A 17,137-nucleotide genomic window follows, 5' to 3' on the forward strand; every position below is an offset into this window, starting at 1 on the left:
TACGAAAGCTTTATTGTCAGCACAAGTTACATATAAGGAAATTGCATGTGCTGCTCTCTGTGTGCAAAAATGAAAGTGCCAAAAAAAGACATTAAGATAAATATATAAATATAAAGTAAAAAAAAACAAAAAAATCAATTTTGCTTTATTTATAAACTGGCAATTACAACATAGCCATTTTCAGACACTTTTACAATGAAAACCCAACAGATCCACATGAGCAAACAGACACAAAAGACAAATTGTTAGGTAAAATGAAACAGGACTGCATGTGATGGAGATATCAAAACACCAGGTCAGCGGTTATTTATTGATCTATTGGCCCAAGGATAAAAACTGTTCCATGACATGGTGAGTTCAATGTATTAAAGAAGCAAGATATGAAACATGCTTTACAGGAGCTCTCCAGGACCAGGTTTGGACATCCCTGTTCGAAATGAATCATTAACAATCCGTCAAATCATCTTGTATATTTCTTTGTCTGATCCCTGTTCATTATTGGTGAAGGCAGGTTTCACCCTGCTCAGGTCATCAGATCCCTCTATCACAAACACAGACACACAGACAAAGAAGAAGACAAAACAAACATAAACTCCAAAGCAAAATAAGATCCATCAGTTATTTCTTGTGTCAAAGTGTTCCTGGACGTGATGGAGTGAAGAAGACTCTTAACAAGTGAAGTGTGTGGAGGTGAAAACAGCACAAAAAGCACTTCGGGCTCAGTTGGAACAATGTGGAGTGCTGCTAATGCACAAAAAACAAGTAGGTAGGATCATGTTCTAGGGACACATGAGACCAAAGTAGAGCTAATAGAGCTAACTGGCAATTCAGTTTGTTTACCTGCCATGACACATCAATTCCCTGGTACGAAGGCGCCCATCATCCCGCTGTGGCGCTGGTTCCCTGCCTGTAGGCAGTGAGTGTGTCAAAGGATTGAGCAACAGAGAGAAAATGTGTTAACTCGTGTCCAAAAAAAACGTGTTTGAGGCGCAGCTCTTGAGTGTTGGAGCAGGACAGCGAGCCACAGCGCAGCAGTGAGTGATTGGAAAGAAAAATGTTGGCAGTTTAAAACTGCAACATTTGGCCTGACCTACATCCAACTGAAGCGTTTCAAGAGTCGTGATCTGTTACTGCAGAGCGGACTCCTCTCAGCTTAACCCTTTAGCAGTCACTATATAATGAAATGAATAATGAATAATGAAATATCAATTCATAAAAACTCTTCGCATTTAATTTTTTCATTTTTACAGACATAAATCAAACCTTCTACCATATATTTCTCTATATATGTAAATGTGACTTTTCCCCTGTGGAAGAGCAATGCAAAAACAAATAAAAATCATGAAAAACAGAACAAACAACTTTTTAAATGAATAATGAATAGGTCAAAAAGGAATAAATTGGTGTAACAGACACACCTTGACTGGTTGGTCAAGATGGTTTCATCAGGTTGAATGAAAAGCAACTAAAAATAGTGAGGCACAGTTTTTGTACCAAACAGCTGGCCAGGAAGTTGAAGGATGAAGAACTTGAAGGCATCATGGTAGGAAAATGTCAGGAACTAGCTGAAAAACAGGCAAGAAATTTCTAGAACCATAACAGTTTGTATTGTTTCAGTTTAGAACTAACTGATTTCAGAAAGATTATTGACTACTGAGTCAAGTTAATCAAGTTAATTAGTTAATGAATTAGTCAATGTTGTTGGATCTTTGACTTCAACAAATGTTCAAACTCACTTGCAAGCGTCATGTGTTATTTAATATTAGACATGAACATCAGGCCACGGTTGACCCAGGGACTGTCGTTAGGAAAGCTCTGTTCTAGAGGGATAGAAGACTCATTCTCAGACACTGAAGACTCTGTCTGTTTTGTGTTTTTTGCTCAAATACAATTTTTTTTTTTTAACATCAATAACCTCAGAAGATTAAACAATTGCATCAATAACCAAACCCACTCTCACGGAATTAAGTTCATAAAGAGCAAAAAGAAGCACATCTGAATCAGCGTTGAAAGAAATAACATTCAACGGCTCTCAGTGACTGGAGAAGCTGAAAGACCCTGCTGCTGTTTATCAGAGTCCGTGGAGCTACTTGAGTGAACTGAAGCACATTTCAAGTCTCTACAGGTTCGCCTGTCAGGCTGCCCTCAAATCGATGTTCACCTGCGTATTAAGGAATTTCTTGGGTCTCCTTTTAACATGTACACTGTGTGTCTCAGAAGCACCGTGAGAAGCTGGAATGAGTGTCAGCAGTAATGTCACCACTGATATCTGTGTGAAACAGAGGTGGGAGTGATGAATTACAAATACTCACAGTGTACTGCAATTTGGAAGCATTTTAGGGTACTTTCTTAAAATTTGAACGCAGCCCTGAGTATAACTTACAGCATGTTCTCATCTATTGGGGTCTTAAGTTTACTTTCCATTTATGCTGCCAAAATGTTTGTCTTTTAACAAGGACTGTCGCTGCCTTATGTCTTAACCATGCATAAAAAATGAGAAAATTTGTATTTGGTGACTTATTTCTTTTTTGTTAGATATATTAGGTGGTGATAAATATTATGCAGTTAAAATGACTGTTTATGTCTTTTTAAAATGTTGCCTCATTTTATGAAATTGCGTAGTGTTTTGCATTCTTGTCAACAGTGTTAAACTTGCCGGTTAACTTTCTGTCCAGTTGCTGTGAGGTTAATCTGTGACCTTGAAACTGCCCGTAGGTGTGAGTACGAGTGGCTGGCTGTTTCCCTGTGATGGATTTAAGGTGATTTTCACCCACTTTTCTGCTTTACTTTGCTGTTTGTGTTGACCCTTGCTTTTAGCATTGAATTCCTCCAAATGCTGCCAATCAGCCAGGTGTGTGTTTCAGTGCAGACAGACACTCAGATGAAATTCAGCAGCCAGTGGTGAACCCATCTGTCTGACAGCACTCCTGTCTCACCTCCACAAAGCAGGATTTATCAGCCTGCCTCCTAAATTTGGGAGTGGAAAAGGTTTAATGGCCTACAGCAGTCCTGCCCTCCACCACATGGGATCATCTTTGTGCCAGAGTGACAGACAGGCACAACCACGCTGGATCAGACACAACAAATTACTTTTGAGGAGTGGCATCCATCCCACAGTCATGTGTGAGCAGCCTGGAGACCTCCATGAGAAGGAGCAGTGGGTGGGGTCAGGGTGGGGGTCGATTACCACTTGACCGAAGATATTTGTTATCAAATGATCTGAAGTTTTCTGATGATGAGTGCAGCGATGGAGTGACAGTGAACACAGCTTCATCAGTTCATTCATTTTCTTGTCAGCTGACATCAAATGTGCTATTTTGCCCTCATGTCGGTCAAAAAAACTAAAATATTAACAAAAGTCCCAGTTTTTTTTTTGGTCAAGTATTTGGTATTTGAAATGAAATTTTGTCTTAATTTGCTATGAATACAAATACACTTACAGTGACCCCCCCCCCAGTTTTTTTCTTAAAAATAAGTGAAACAACATCTGTATTAGCTGCTTTGTGCTGATAAGAAACCTCTTTTTTCCATTTTGTGCATGTAGCAGTGGTTTTGAATCTCTGTTTTTGATCAACTTCTCATGTCCAGTCTTTTTGTTATTTCTATTAGGATGTTTAATTTATATTTGACCCTCTGTAGTAATTTACGTTTCTTTTTTTCCTCTCTGTCTGTCTGTCTGTCTGTTTTTCTGTGAATATTACAGAATTTATTAGTGCAGCTTGAGTCTCAGCATTTACATAAAGGAGAATGAGATTAAAGCGACACTAAGGAACTTTTCAACCTTAATAAAACATTTTAATATCTTTTGTGATGATACATCGACTTACAACTAGTTGAATGACCCTCTGTCACGGCCTGAGGGCGTCAGTATTGCTTTCACTTGGACTAAGCAACTGTGAGGAGGGTGGTAGGAACCCTGCACACTAAAAAACTCCAAATGTGTGGACTGCTTTACGGCATGCGTCACATCATGATATAACATTGTTTAGCCACCATTAGATTCATTACCTCATCGCTATCCGTCCTTCACACAGCCACTGGAAACAAATGAAGGCGAGTTCAGTCCGACAGCATGCCACCGGGAGCAGCATTTTACGACGCCACGCGCTAGTCCTCATGGGAACTGTAGTATTCCTTCAGGCAAAACACTACCGCTGTTGTCCACTGGCGCCGCCAAAATCAACGAAAACTGAAAGTTCCTTAGTGTTGCTTTAAGGTGTGAAGTGAAACAATCGTTTTTAAGCTGTCCTTCCTGCAGATGATCTATAGACATGAACAACTGTCACCCGGGTTTTTTTTATATTGGGCCCAATGAGTTAGTTTCTAAACAAACAAACATGAACAACTGACCTAAGAGGTGATTATAAGAAGAATGCCACAACAGTCATTTCGTCTGAGATGTCAATTCAACACTTTTATAAAATTATCAAATGTGTCACTTTTTGACCATGCAATCTACTTTAATCCCAGGTGCTGCTGTTTTCGTTACAATTTTACCAATTCTGAGTATCAGATTCAAGTTTTTTAGATAGTTTTTTTTTTATTATTATTTTAAAAGCCCAAAACATTGAAAGTCACATTGTTGCTTTGTGGTTTCAAAGAAGGTTGCAGGGTACTGGTCGGCCACCAGGGGGCGCCAGTGTATGTGTTTCTCAAACGACTGCCATGGCAAATGGAATGATCAGACCAATTTAGGTCAATCATATCATTATCTTTTTTTGGCCTGGTGTGGTTTTTCAACAATCACATGGGACATTAAGGCCGCTTTCCCAAACTATTTCCATGCAGTTTCATTAAAGAAAACACAGCAATCCAGCCAAAACATCATCAGATACAGGAATCCCAGATAGAAACAAAGCAGTTCTGGAGCTGGAAAAGAGGATATAGCTTGAATTTATTGAAATGTCACTTCTGGGATTAAGGGTATTAGTGGAAATCAGTTGAAGGCCAGGGGAAATCCCTGAGAACTGTCTCCATCAATAAAGATTCTGGAGAAACTGTCTAGTTTTATACTATATAATGATAAAACCCAACTGTGGTGTAATGGGTACCATTCTGGTGTTGCAGGGAAAATATCCCCAATTCAAGTAGTGCTAAAGCTTGCATGTATTGTTCTCCCTGTGTGTGGGTTTCTCTGGGTCCTCCAGTTTCCTCCTGCAGTTCAAAAACATGTTTGGAGTTTGGTGGTGACTGAGTTTGTCCTGTGTCAGCTGGTACATACTGTGGCCTTAGGTGACCCTTGAGCTGGATACAGCAGTATGCAAGATAGATGGATAATAAAGAAGTGTTTGTATATACCCTTGTACCAACAAGGCTATATACAACATGTGCTCAGAATGATCCATTTATGGGGCATGAATATGGATTTGGATTAAGGTATGATATTGATTCATAATGCCCGAGTCATGAACCGGTACCCTGATTTTCATGATGTTATTGTTTTTTTCGATCAATGCTTTGATTATCTTTACATTTTTTACACCACATTCGTGCTATTTCTTCCATCTCATAATAAATACATTGCACGTCTTATTCGGAATACGTGGTTCAGGAAGTCGATCTTTAATTCATTTTTTTAGCTGTTTCCTGCGTGATCTGTGTCGTTTTGACGAATTATCAATATTAAATCGCCTTGTTGCACAGTTCTGATCACATCCACCCGGCGCTGTAGTAAATTCTAACTGGGGAGGTCTCTCCTCCATCAGCCAATCAGCGCGCGCTCATGTTGCTGAGAACGGGAGCTGATTGGCTAATATCAATCGATTGTTGCAGGATCGGAAGGTGATTGGTGGGACGGCTCAAGGTCCCGCCCCTTCCCCCTCTCCTCCGTGAGGACGTCGATGTCCATCCAGAGCGGAGGAAAAAAACGACAGAAAGAGGAGAGCCGGAGCGGGACTGGCAGGAAAAAGCACCGGAAAGCGGAGCTGCTCCAGCGGGATAAACACGCAGAGGAGCGGCGGAGATAACGGGAGTCCTGGAGGTACGAGCCCGCCCGCTCCTGCTGTCAGGAGGCTGAGAGTTTGAAGCAGGGAGACACACTGGTGTCAAATGACACCAAATCAAGCTGTTCTTCTTTTCTTTCGTGGCTTTCTCTGAATTCACTCCTAATTATTGATCCACCAGAGGGTCGTTACTAGTTTATTTCTCGCCTGGAGGGTCTCGTGCATTGTTGCTCAGAGGAAAAGGCACTTTTGCCCCCTGTTAAGTTTGCACGGAGGGTCTTCTCCCTTCTCTTCTCTGTACTTTACCTGCTCTGCACGGATGGTTGATCCTCCTGGTTTGACCCCAGGATCACTCAGGACTCTGATGTGACCCTCACTGTGTAACCTGATCTGGACACCGTGCAGCAGAAACCCTCATACCTGTAACATCTGGCTGTGCAGAGGGCAGGGGGGGTCGACCCATGCCTGCAGCAGGGGGGGTGGAGGAGAGATCCTCTGAGATCTGTGGTAAGACTGAGGTCGTTGCTGCACAGCTGAGTAAACCATGATCAGTGTGGAGATGAAGTGGTTTGGATCAGCTGCATGTCAGCTGTGTGTGTGTGTGTGTGTGAGCCTCAGATCACTGTTGGATATGAGGATCAAAAGAGGGTGGAGGGGGTGGGGGGATGTTTATTTAATTGAAAAGCAAAGTGTTTCGGTAAAATTATGCAATATATTCTAATAATGGGCATAGCGATTGCAGGCTCGATTTACCGACGGGACGGTAATGAAGCAAAACCATGTGCGAGTTTTGAGTTAATGCTTTTTGTTTCACTCAAAGGTGACAGCTGTTTTACTTTTATTTTAATTTCAAAAGACATTTATTTAGTAACATTGACAATGATCAGGGCTACACTGATATGTTACTTATTACTATTGTGTTATGAACCACCACCATATAGAGTTGAAAAAGATTGAGCTGAAGTTTCATTGCTCAGCACAAGCATATTTAAAACTTTCCAAAAAAAAAAACAAACTATGCAGACACAAGGAGAACATGCAAACTCCACGTTCATTCATACAGAGACCTACAAGAAGCTACAGCAGGACTGTGTGGATTGATTGTTGGTGTCATTGGTTTAAAGCAAAATGTCCAAATAGGTCAGAATTGGTGTTGTGTTTGGTTTGTTTTGTTGTGATTGAGTCATTAATACACAAAGCAAGAAGTTAATTCTACCTGAGGCGAAGTGTAATTAAGAAGCAATTGGTTGCAGTTCTGCCTGGTGGCACTCAATTAAAACAGGTGGAAAATACCAGCATTTTACCATTCAGTTGTTTTTATTTCTTCAGTGTTTGAGCTTACTGAAAAATGCAAACGACCTTTAGCTTTCCTATATATGATTCTTAGTCAATCCGTTCATATCCTGCTTCAGATTTACTGAAGAAAGCCCATGAGAACAGATGTGAGTTTCCTTATGTCGCTGAAATGCTCAGTGCCCTCTGGTTCATAGCTCACAGGGGTTAAGATGCTCTCCCTCTCTGTGTTTCCGACTATAAAGCTCCCACAAAATTTGAAGAACTGGTTCCTTTTACTGAGCAGCCTCTGTACATGTTTGCTGGAAAGAGGATGAGAGGCTCTTCGGCTGGAGTTCATCTGTTTTCGGGGTGAGCTGAGTGTTTGCAGACAGAGTTCACGTACCCTCTGAAGTCTGCACCACCTTTGGAAATGCTTCAACTTGCCTGTGACCATTTTCCACGAGTCCACATGCTGGAAAGAAGAATGAGCTCCAGAAGAGAGAAGTGAATGTAGCCGGTGGCCTGCTGCTCTGTAATCAGCATCGAGGCTGATTAGAACGGATTATTTAAATTAGAGGCTGTAGCGCGTGGCGACGTGACCCTGCTTTTGTCTGGCTCCGTGTCAGCACCGAGCACCCCGAGGTTTCACGGCGCCATCTGCGATACCAGTGACGCTCTGCTTTCAGCTCGCTCCGGTCTCCATCCTCCTCGCTGTGCCGTCCTCCATCCTATATCCCTGGTGGATCCATGCTTTTACGCCGAGAAAACAAACACACACACACACACACACACACACACACACACACACACACACACACACACACATGCTCTGTGATATGGATGAAACTGACTGTTGAAGGCTGCAAACCCAAGGGTGATTTCTATTTGTTGTTGTCATGGTAACAAATGGTTTGTGAAGGCAAGAGACCAAGCAAGGGCCATGTGCTGCTCAGTGTGCGTACGATGTGTGCCTGTGTGTGTGTGTGCGTGCGCCTATGGTTCAAGTGTCTAAGTCTGGATGATTATGTCTTTAGTTTGTATCTGTGGTTTCTCAAACTATGGAGTGTGACCCCCTTTGTGTGGACACCAGGAAACGGCGGCGGCGGCGCCCCAGCAGGCAAGGCAGTGAGCAGGAAAACAGAATGAAGAGTGATGATGATTCCTTGAAGTTTGGATTGTTAGGATCTGCTCCACTGACTCGGTTTTGTAGCTTCCTCACAGAACAATGCCAGGTAGACCTCACTGTCACATCGAGACTAAAGACTGAAATGTGGAGCCGTGTGAATGGTTAGATAATCACAGACGTACCCGAAGCATTGAAGACTTATACATAATGATTATAGGTTTGCTGTGGGACTCATCCTGTACTTTGAATTACCATTAAAAATTAATTACAATTTTCCAGGGCTAATGAGCCTATACACATATATTCCCGGTGTAATGTTTTTTGAACAGCGTTGCTCTTTCATTACTTTGTTTCCTGATTAATTTGAGTTACAGATAATGATGCATCCAGATACATAATACATTAATATCCAGTCACTGTTGTGACTCCACCCACAACTGAAGCTGGACAAAGTCACTGTTGCCTCATGGTGGCGTTTTTAATGCACTCCATCAATATTTTGTGGGCCACTGGGAGGTGTCTACTAATGAAGTGCAAATTGAACCAAGATGGCGACTCAGTCACAAACTTTCTGTTTTATCAACAGAAAGTATTTCTGAAAAGATTTGAGGAGAGATTTAAGCTGCTCTGTGCGTTGGCTTCATACAGATCTGCTCTGCGGGACCATTTTGGTTTCATATCGAGAGTGAAAACAGTGAACAGAAGTTTCACTGTCTGTAGATGTTGCTTTAAGCATGTCGCATACGTAAAGGAAACATGAATAATATGAGCATGCATCTCCGGTGTGAGCAGCCTGATGTAATGCTTTCTGCCAGCTGAGGACTCCAGACAGCAGTGAATAAACAACTGTTTATTCAGATGCTTTCCAGCAGTGAAATTTCAAAAGAAACATTTTCTCTTTACACACAAAACGTGTACCTAGACTGAAGTAAAACTGTGGTTCAGACCGAACACAGAGTGAAATATCGATAAAGAGCTGTTCGAGATGTTAAAGTTTTATTTTTAAACGACAACCTGGGAGGTTTTGATCACTCTGATGAAACTATTCATAGTCCAGGATCATAACATGCGATCATAAAACGCACCAGATTAACGTGCCATGATAAATTGTTGTTTGTTTTTTACTAAGCTTAACAAGTGGAGCTCTTGTGTTTTCTCTCTGGGGATTTCACAAGTTATTTTTAGAAAAAAAAAGTCACTGCAGTGGACACACTGATGTGTCACATGGGCAGGAAAAGTGTGAATAACAAGGCGGTCGGGGTCCATCCGTCCAGCATGCTCGCTCACTGTCATGGCTGACTGACTTCCACAAATGCTGTGCAGACATCCGTGTGGTTATCAGTAACACCTGTGCAGCGCACCTCCTGCTGTGACAAACATCTGCTGTGAACGAGGTCCTCTGCTTTTAGATTTTATGCCATTGCGTTCCCTTTCATAGCAACATGTTTATTCAGAAGGTTTTCTGTGGCTTGCAGGTCATTGAGTCCCTTCATTCATCCATCATTTATGTGTCATTTGAGTTGTGATCAGATGGAGGTAACGCTGATCTAAGCTGACAGTGATTGAATCTTCAGTCCATCACTGTGGTAACTCAGAGACACAAGCTCTTATTAGACATGCATCTTTTTTAGAAAGCTGTGTGAAGGAGGTTCATTGCTGATCTGTTAGACTAAAATGTGTGTACAGTTGTGTAAGTAAACACCGCTGTGCCCCAACGGTTCACCCAGTATGTGACCTGTGTCTGTCCCGCAAACCTTTTGTTTGTCCGTCTTCCTGTGTTGAATATCAACATCCTTTGGTTTGTCACTCCACCCACAGTACACCAGGCCAAACCACAGTAGTTGAGTCTTTCTGCTGTGCTTCCACTTTCCCTCAGTGTGCGGACTTCTTCTTCGTGGTCTGCAGACTGAGCTCCTGATCCAGCTCCGGAGCTCTGTGGGAGGAATGCTGGGTTATTTGCTCTGGTGCTGTCCGGAGCAGTTGGTGTGTAGCTGTCAGCCTGCGTGCCTGGCTGACAGTGTACCTTCACTCTCTTCGGCTGCGTGCACGGACACATTCCAGTCCTCTTGCACTGTTTGCTTTCCTCCCAGCATCTCTTTTACTCCCCAGCTTTACTTTTTCTTTGTGCTTTTAACTCTCTCAGTTCACTCCCCGTCCCCTTCCTATCATCAGTCTGTTTCTCCTGCTGTGTTGATCTTTCCAGCTCGGTGAGTGTCAGCCTCTCTCAGGTCATGGAAGTCGTGTTATTGTTACCGTGCACTCTGCAGCTGATTGATTGTCTGATCCGAACATCCAGATGACAAAGAGGACTCTTTATGAAGTGATGCTGCCCTTTCTTCTGCAGTCCACCCTGTTCTCCACGAGCCAAGGACAGGATGACAAACTCACAGTTATTTTTCTTTTGGACAGATAGAGCGTGTTCAGTAGTGGCACCTAACATCGAAGCCATTCATTTGGATTGGAGTCGTTGCAGTGACTTTTATGTTGTTACGTTATGACCTAAAGCCTCCCTCTCTGAGAAAAAAGGTCACCGATTCATTGTATCCTCCAAATTCAACAGAAATTGTAGTCATACCAGTGTGTTAAAGGTGTGAGAGGTGAGATTGTTGAAAGTTGGGCTGCAACAAAATCCAATATAGGTATCTGTCTAGTTGATCTGATGTCTGACTAACAGCAAGTGACTGATCCAAATCCATTCCACAGTTTGCACTGGGCCTCAAACACACCGCATGCAACTGCCTGGAAATGCCTACTCGGACATTCTCAGCGTAAACATCATGGAGATCCATTAGAGCTGGCAACACTTCTGTAGTTTTCTGGGCTATTTATGCCATTTAAGATGCAAAAGTGGTCAAACGATGTCTGGGGCACAAGCAGCAGGGATTAAAGGCATCCTGAAAGGGGAAAGCACCAAATTAATCACCAAAACCCCGTCATCAGTTTAGCTAACTTAAATAGCGCTAGCATCGGTGATGGCCTCTCTGCCCTCTCAGGGTGTTCAATGTTTTCTTACTGCTCAGTCTCCATTAGTGTTAACTGTTTATGTATTAAGTGCAAAAAAGAGCACTGTTACTTGACGTTAACATCATCTGCATACGTAATTATCATGAATCGCATTATTGGTTTATTGCATATTACTTATTCAGTTGAGGTAGTTTATCCAGAGCAGACTGTATTAGACAGTTGATTGTTTGTTGTCCAGATGACAGGATGCCTGTTTTAGGAATGAATAAGGGTCTACTTTCTCAAAGATATTTGCATTTTCCTCTTTTGCTGTGCTGCCTGTTGGAATCCAAAGGGTTTCCTGGTAAACTAATGATCGACGATGGATGAAATGTATTAATCAAACAGGTCAGCTCTAAGTTGTGGTTGAATTTGAGTGGATGTGATAGTTGTGAGTGTGATTCCAGCAGGCAGCTCTATCACAGTAAGGCATCAACCATGATTCTGGCCTCCAGAATATAGTTGAGCTCATTGGTGATTGAAGTTCTGACAGCTATCCCCCACAAAGGAAGACAAATTGATAAACATGTGAATTCTTGGCCTTGGAGCTAATGCTGGTTACCACGGTGGGTGACGAGCTGACCAGGCATGTTAATGTGTGTAACATCAATGGCTTCATTACTGAGTCTTTTGATCCCTGCTCTCTGGTTTACTCTTTTGCCCTCGGCATTTCAGATCCAAAACAGCTTTGTGCAATTTTCTCCTGTAAGTCCATCCATCCATCTTTTATACATAATGCTTACTTTATGCGGTGCAGGTTTCCAGGGCTCCGGTGTTTAATCCAGCTGACCTGGGACAAGAGGCAGAAGACATGAGTCCATCACAGGGCTGAAGAGAGACACTATCTGTCTTTGACACATCCACTCAGATGGAATCTTTAAAGTCATCATTTAACAGAGCAATCTGAAGCAGTTGCAGGAAGCTACTGTAGATATTGGGAGAACTTTGGAAGTAGTAACTGGTTCCTGTGCCTCCAGTATCTTAGTTTTATCTGAGATTACTGTAGCCAATATGATCAATAATAATGTTGATACTTTTATGTGAAGAGACCACTTTCATCGGTCCTGTTTACACAGGAACATTTTCAAGCGGCAAACTTTTGTTGTATTCTCACTGTTTGTTTACAAGACAGAAACGTTTCTTGAGCAAAAATCCAAAAATGGTTGTGTTATATACAGGGGGCATCAGTTTGTGATGACCAGAGTACACGTTTCATGCAGGTGAAATTGGAAATGAGCCAAAGTAGTTTGGTTTAGAGAGGAAAGTCGGTGTAAAAACAGGAGCACCAAATATGGGGTAATATGAGCCCCTGTACATGAAGTGTTCACTAATTTATGAATCATCTAGATTGCTCAGTGGACTACAGGAGCCCTTTCAGCTCAAATTGACATGTGCAGTCTTACTGTGATTTCAGGCAGCACCAGAGTTCAGAGGCCACCTCTTCAAAATCGGCTTCATCGTTCACACTGGAACAGTAGGAAGCAGGCTAAAACACAAAAAGGGTTAAATCTAAGTTTTTGCCCCCCACCACTGGATTGAACAGCCACCCTTTTTTTTTCTTATTTTGCTTGGGAAATACCTGTTAGACTTGGAGCACAAAGCCTTTTAAACCGGGAGCATGTCCAGTGCTTCCTTCCTACATGACGATCAAACAGTGGCACTGGCCCAGAGTCAGATGTGTGCACCTTTGGGTTTGCATCAAAAGCTAATCGTATGCACAGACTTAAAATCAACCACTGAGCTTGCAGCGTTTGAGAGGTCCTGTAAATATACAGATATCTAATAGACATAGTTTAAGTTATTCTTAAAACATTTTGATATGAGGACTACCACCATCTTTGCATTTGGTTGCTATTGCTGCATTTCCACTGAGAGAAAGCACCTGGTACCTGGTGCTACTTTTTATTTGCTCCCTTGGCGTTCCAAAAAACACAGCCTGGTACTAAAAGGTGATAGACACTGATTGGTTCAGAGAATTATCACAGCTTCACCAGCAGCAGCGACGCAGGTCTCTGAGCAAACAGTCGCGTCGTTATCGCAGTCTGTGTTCTTAAATACCATTTCCCAAATACTTCTTTTTTTTTTTTTTTCAAGAATGTTTCTTCTCGCTGCTTTTAATCTCTTCCGGAACCAAATTTTTGTTCTTGCTGTGATAAGTAGCCACATTCCAAGAGTCAAAAATAGCAGTCCATCAATGTCCTCCATTGTTTCTCTATTTCAGTCTGTTTGACGATTTTGTTTTTTGTTTGGGTTTAGCTGCACTGAAAATCACGTCATTTTGTATGGTGTACATGGGAAACTATTTTTGCTGTGAAAACACTCCCTAAAAAATGTATCGGCTCCTGAAAGTGAGTAGAGTAGAATAGAGCTGATACCATTATTGGAAACAACATTAGATTACAGATTGTATCCAATATCCATGACAAGGTAAAGCAGCAGTCTGAATTGATAACGTTGGTTTGAAGTAGAAGGAAACTCCATGGAAAATCATCTTCTTTTCAGTATGACAGTGTGGATGATGCTGCACACTCAGACATTCATTAGCGTATTTTTCTCATTTATCAAGTTAGCTAATGGAGCAACTTTGATATGTTGGTTCAGTCCTCTGGAATATCATGGGAGTTCTGCTGAGATCAGAACTGTGAAACGGAAACTCCACATCCCACACAGCTTGGAGTGGGTTTAATATCAGGCCAGGAATCCTCTCGCTGTGGGTAACGGCGCTCAGTATTTGTCTAACACAGAGTTAGCAGTGTGACGTTAATTAGCCGGCATAAATGCATCAGGACAGCCTGAGGTTTGACTGGTTGCAACAAATGTTATCAGACTCCATAAAGAATGAGCAGGGAAAGCTGCTGTGTGTTCACACACTGTTTTATTCTTGATTGTGTGTGTGTGTGTCTATGTTTAGCAGTGTTTGCATGGGACTTGGTAATTATGGCCAGCAGCAGAGTTTGAGTCACTGTGGAATGTCTTTGGTCTGTTTCTGTCACTGAAACTTCACGATATGCCCACATTTCCAATATGGCTGTGCGACTCACTCCCTCTGTGAGGTCCAAAAGCCTGGCAGCACTCTGTGCTTTGGGAGTTCGGCCTACTTCTGAAGCAAACCGGATCGCTTAGCGTACTTTTCTGGTTGAGTTTGCGATTAGATTTGTCAATGTATCTGCATGTGTGTGGGCAGTGTGTTATTGCTTATTTGTTTTCAAATCGATAGTTTAAATATTTTAAATGACTGTTTAAAACAGTGTATGTGTTTTGTACTGAAAATAAAAGTATTTAGTATTTAAGAAACTGGTCTTTTTGGATTAATGCAAATGACTGGTGCCCCAGCAAGTTTTGTTCTGACCTCTGAATTTTTTACCACACATTCTACATCCTGGCCAAGAAGTCATAACTCACTGTGTAGCGCACGCATGCGCACACACACACACACACACACACACACACACACACACACACACACACACACACACACACACACACACACACACAGACCCTCGTCCTGTCTTGGTGGAACCATGGAGGTGACGTCAGCGGCTGCCTCTTGCTTCTGGTGGCCTGGAGGTGATCTGTCTTCCAGATGCAGTGGATCGGAGAAGCAGATGGCTGTAATGGGTGGAGTCCCGCTCGAAGTTGGGGGTCCGGCTCATCCTGTTTGTTCGGCCCATGTTTTCTTGAACAGAGCAAAGACACTTTTTTTAAACTTCACTTATCTGGACGGGGGCGACGGTCTTTCATCCAGTTTTAGGATTTGTGTGAAATGTTGCAGTTAAAAGTTTGACATGTTTTTTTTTAGGGAGAAAATGAGAAAAATTCCTGTTTGATTTTCCAGAAAAACTGATCATTACAGATGATGTTAAATATGTTTGTAGAACATCCTGTTTGCCTCTACAACATTTTATGATTGAAACAAATGCTTAAATAGGTATAAAAGCATAAAAAAAGAACTTACAGCTAATTGGACTGTTTAACCTTATGTCATAGTTTTGATTTTTTTCCCAGTATTTAGGGTGGTCTGAAGCAAATGGATAATTTCACACAGCGAGCAGTACTGCAAACATTAAAGCCCATTTAAACCGTCTTTCTTCATAGTTTTGCTTCACTGGTTGTTTGTAAGAAATCTAGATTGCAGGAAGGACCAGTACACACCGCAGTCATTGTTATGAATGGATCCTTCTCTTGCATGAGCAGAACTACTGTTTATTCCAGCCGTGGTGCGCATGTGCAGCATTGGCATCAAAAGTTTTCAGTTTTCACTTGAAAACATCGGCATGTAAACCTTCCTTTGTCATTTTTTTGTCATTCCTGTGTACATTGATCTCTGCCGTCTTTTGCCTGTTAATCTGTATTTCACAGTGACCAGTAGCATCTTCTGCCTTGTATATCTTTAATTTAGGGACGGGCAGCTTTACTTTCACTTATAACAGACAGCTGATGAACCAACAGTTAAAAGATTGCGCAGTTTTTTTAATACCATATTTTTAGACTGTTTATTGGAATTCACTCCCTCTCAGTGGGTTGCTTCACCTCCGCTGGATATTAATATTTGGCGCCAGCATGACGGAATCTGCTGCTCGAACCGAGCCTGTAAATGTGGTCTGCTTGTTTTTACAACATCCATACATCCTTAATGAGTCCTTATAAACCATGCATGTAAAAAGGCTTATTGAGGCTGCTTTTAAACCCTCCGCCATCTTTGTGACCAAACTGGTCTGAATGAGTCACGTGGATGTGGAAGCTACTTTCTTTTATTCTTTATTTTCAGTCTGAGCACTTAACGGTGAACTCCAGGGAGGGATGCAGACATATTTTAATGGATTGTTATTGATTCAGTGCAGTCCCGTCTTCTCTCCGTATTTTATTCTCCTCTATTCAACTTAAGCTTGTGGGAGGTTTTAGCAGATCCCATCAGACGATATGCAAAGGCAGAGAGACAGACAGTGGTCGTTTTAGAGTCAACAAGGAGCCTCAAATACTCAAACCTTTTCTGCTTGAATATTGCAAGACGGCCCTTAAGAAAGCCTTTCGATTGCCTCTATGATGGCTGATTTACTAAAATAGTCCAGTGAAACCAAACGCTGGTGGACGTATGGGGAACAAATGCAACAAAGAAGACGAGACAGTCACAGCTGATCAGATGGCCAGCCCAGCAGAACACCTAATGCAGCAGTCATGTAAAAAGCAGAAAGTTATTGAAGCTGCATATGCTTCATAGTCGCAGAGAAATGCGACCAAACATTTTTAATGGATGCAGAATTAGGAAATTCTCTTGAGTGCTGGATGAGTCACCACACATTAGGTAATGTTTCACAATAACCCAAAAGGAGAGCTTTTTTGTTGTTTTTTTAACATTAATTGACTCTGTTTAGGGAGTAAATGAGCAATTGCCACAAATATACAAGAAAATTAAGCAGGAAAATGTATTTTTTTCTCAAGTCGTGACTTTTTTTTTTGAGGGGGGAGGGTGGCATATAGAGTCAGACTAAAGCTACGCTTGGGTGGGTAAAAGTAATGGCTGAGTTTAGTGTAAGTGTGCAGGAAACTAATATAAGTGTGTGTGTGTGTGTGTGTGTGTGTGTGTGTGTGTGTGTGTGTGTGTGTGTGTGTGTGTGTGTGTGTGTGTGTGTGTGTGTGTGTGTGTGTGTGTGTGTGTGTGTGTGTGTGTGTGCGTGCGTGCATGTGTGTGTGTGTCCTCAGTGTGGTCAGAGACAGATTTACTGAGCTTTTACACTCGGCTGCCTCTGCTGGTGCAGGGACAGACCCAGGTCCTCTCAGGTCCCTAATCCCC

The 17,137-nt window shown here is 42.0% G+C and overlaps 1 protein-coding gene across 1 annotated transcript in view; it reads left to right on the forward strand.

Annotated features, from left to right (window-relative positions):
- The first annotated feature begins 5,841 nt into the window (after window positions 1-5,841).
- The window catches only part of ccdc102a (coiled-coil domain containing 102A), a 73,988-nt gene continuing 62,692 nt past the window's right edge, over window positions 5,842-17,137 (forward strand). The window contains exon 1 of the mRNA XM_030096744.1: window positions 5,842-5,980. The gene's annotated coding sequence lies outside the window, so the exon portion shown is untranslated. The remainder of the gene's footprint in view (window positions 5,981-17,137) is intronic.

The sequence above is a fragment of the Salarias fasciatus genome, chromosome 1 (genome assembly GCF_902148845.1).
Source record: "Salarias fasciatus chromosome 1, fSalaFa1.1, whole genome shotgun sequence".
In the NCBI taxonomy this organism is placed as follows: Eukaryota; Metazoa; Chordata; class Actinopteri; order Blenniiformes; family Blenniidae; genus Salarias; species Salarias fasciatus.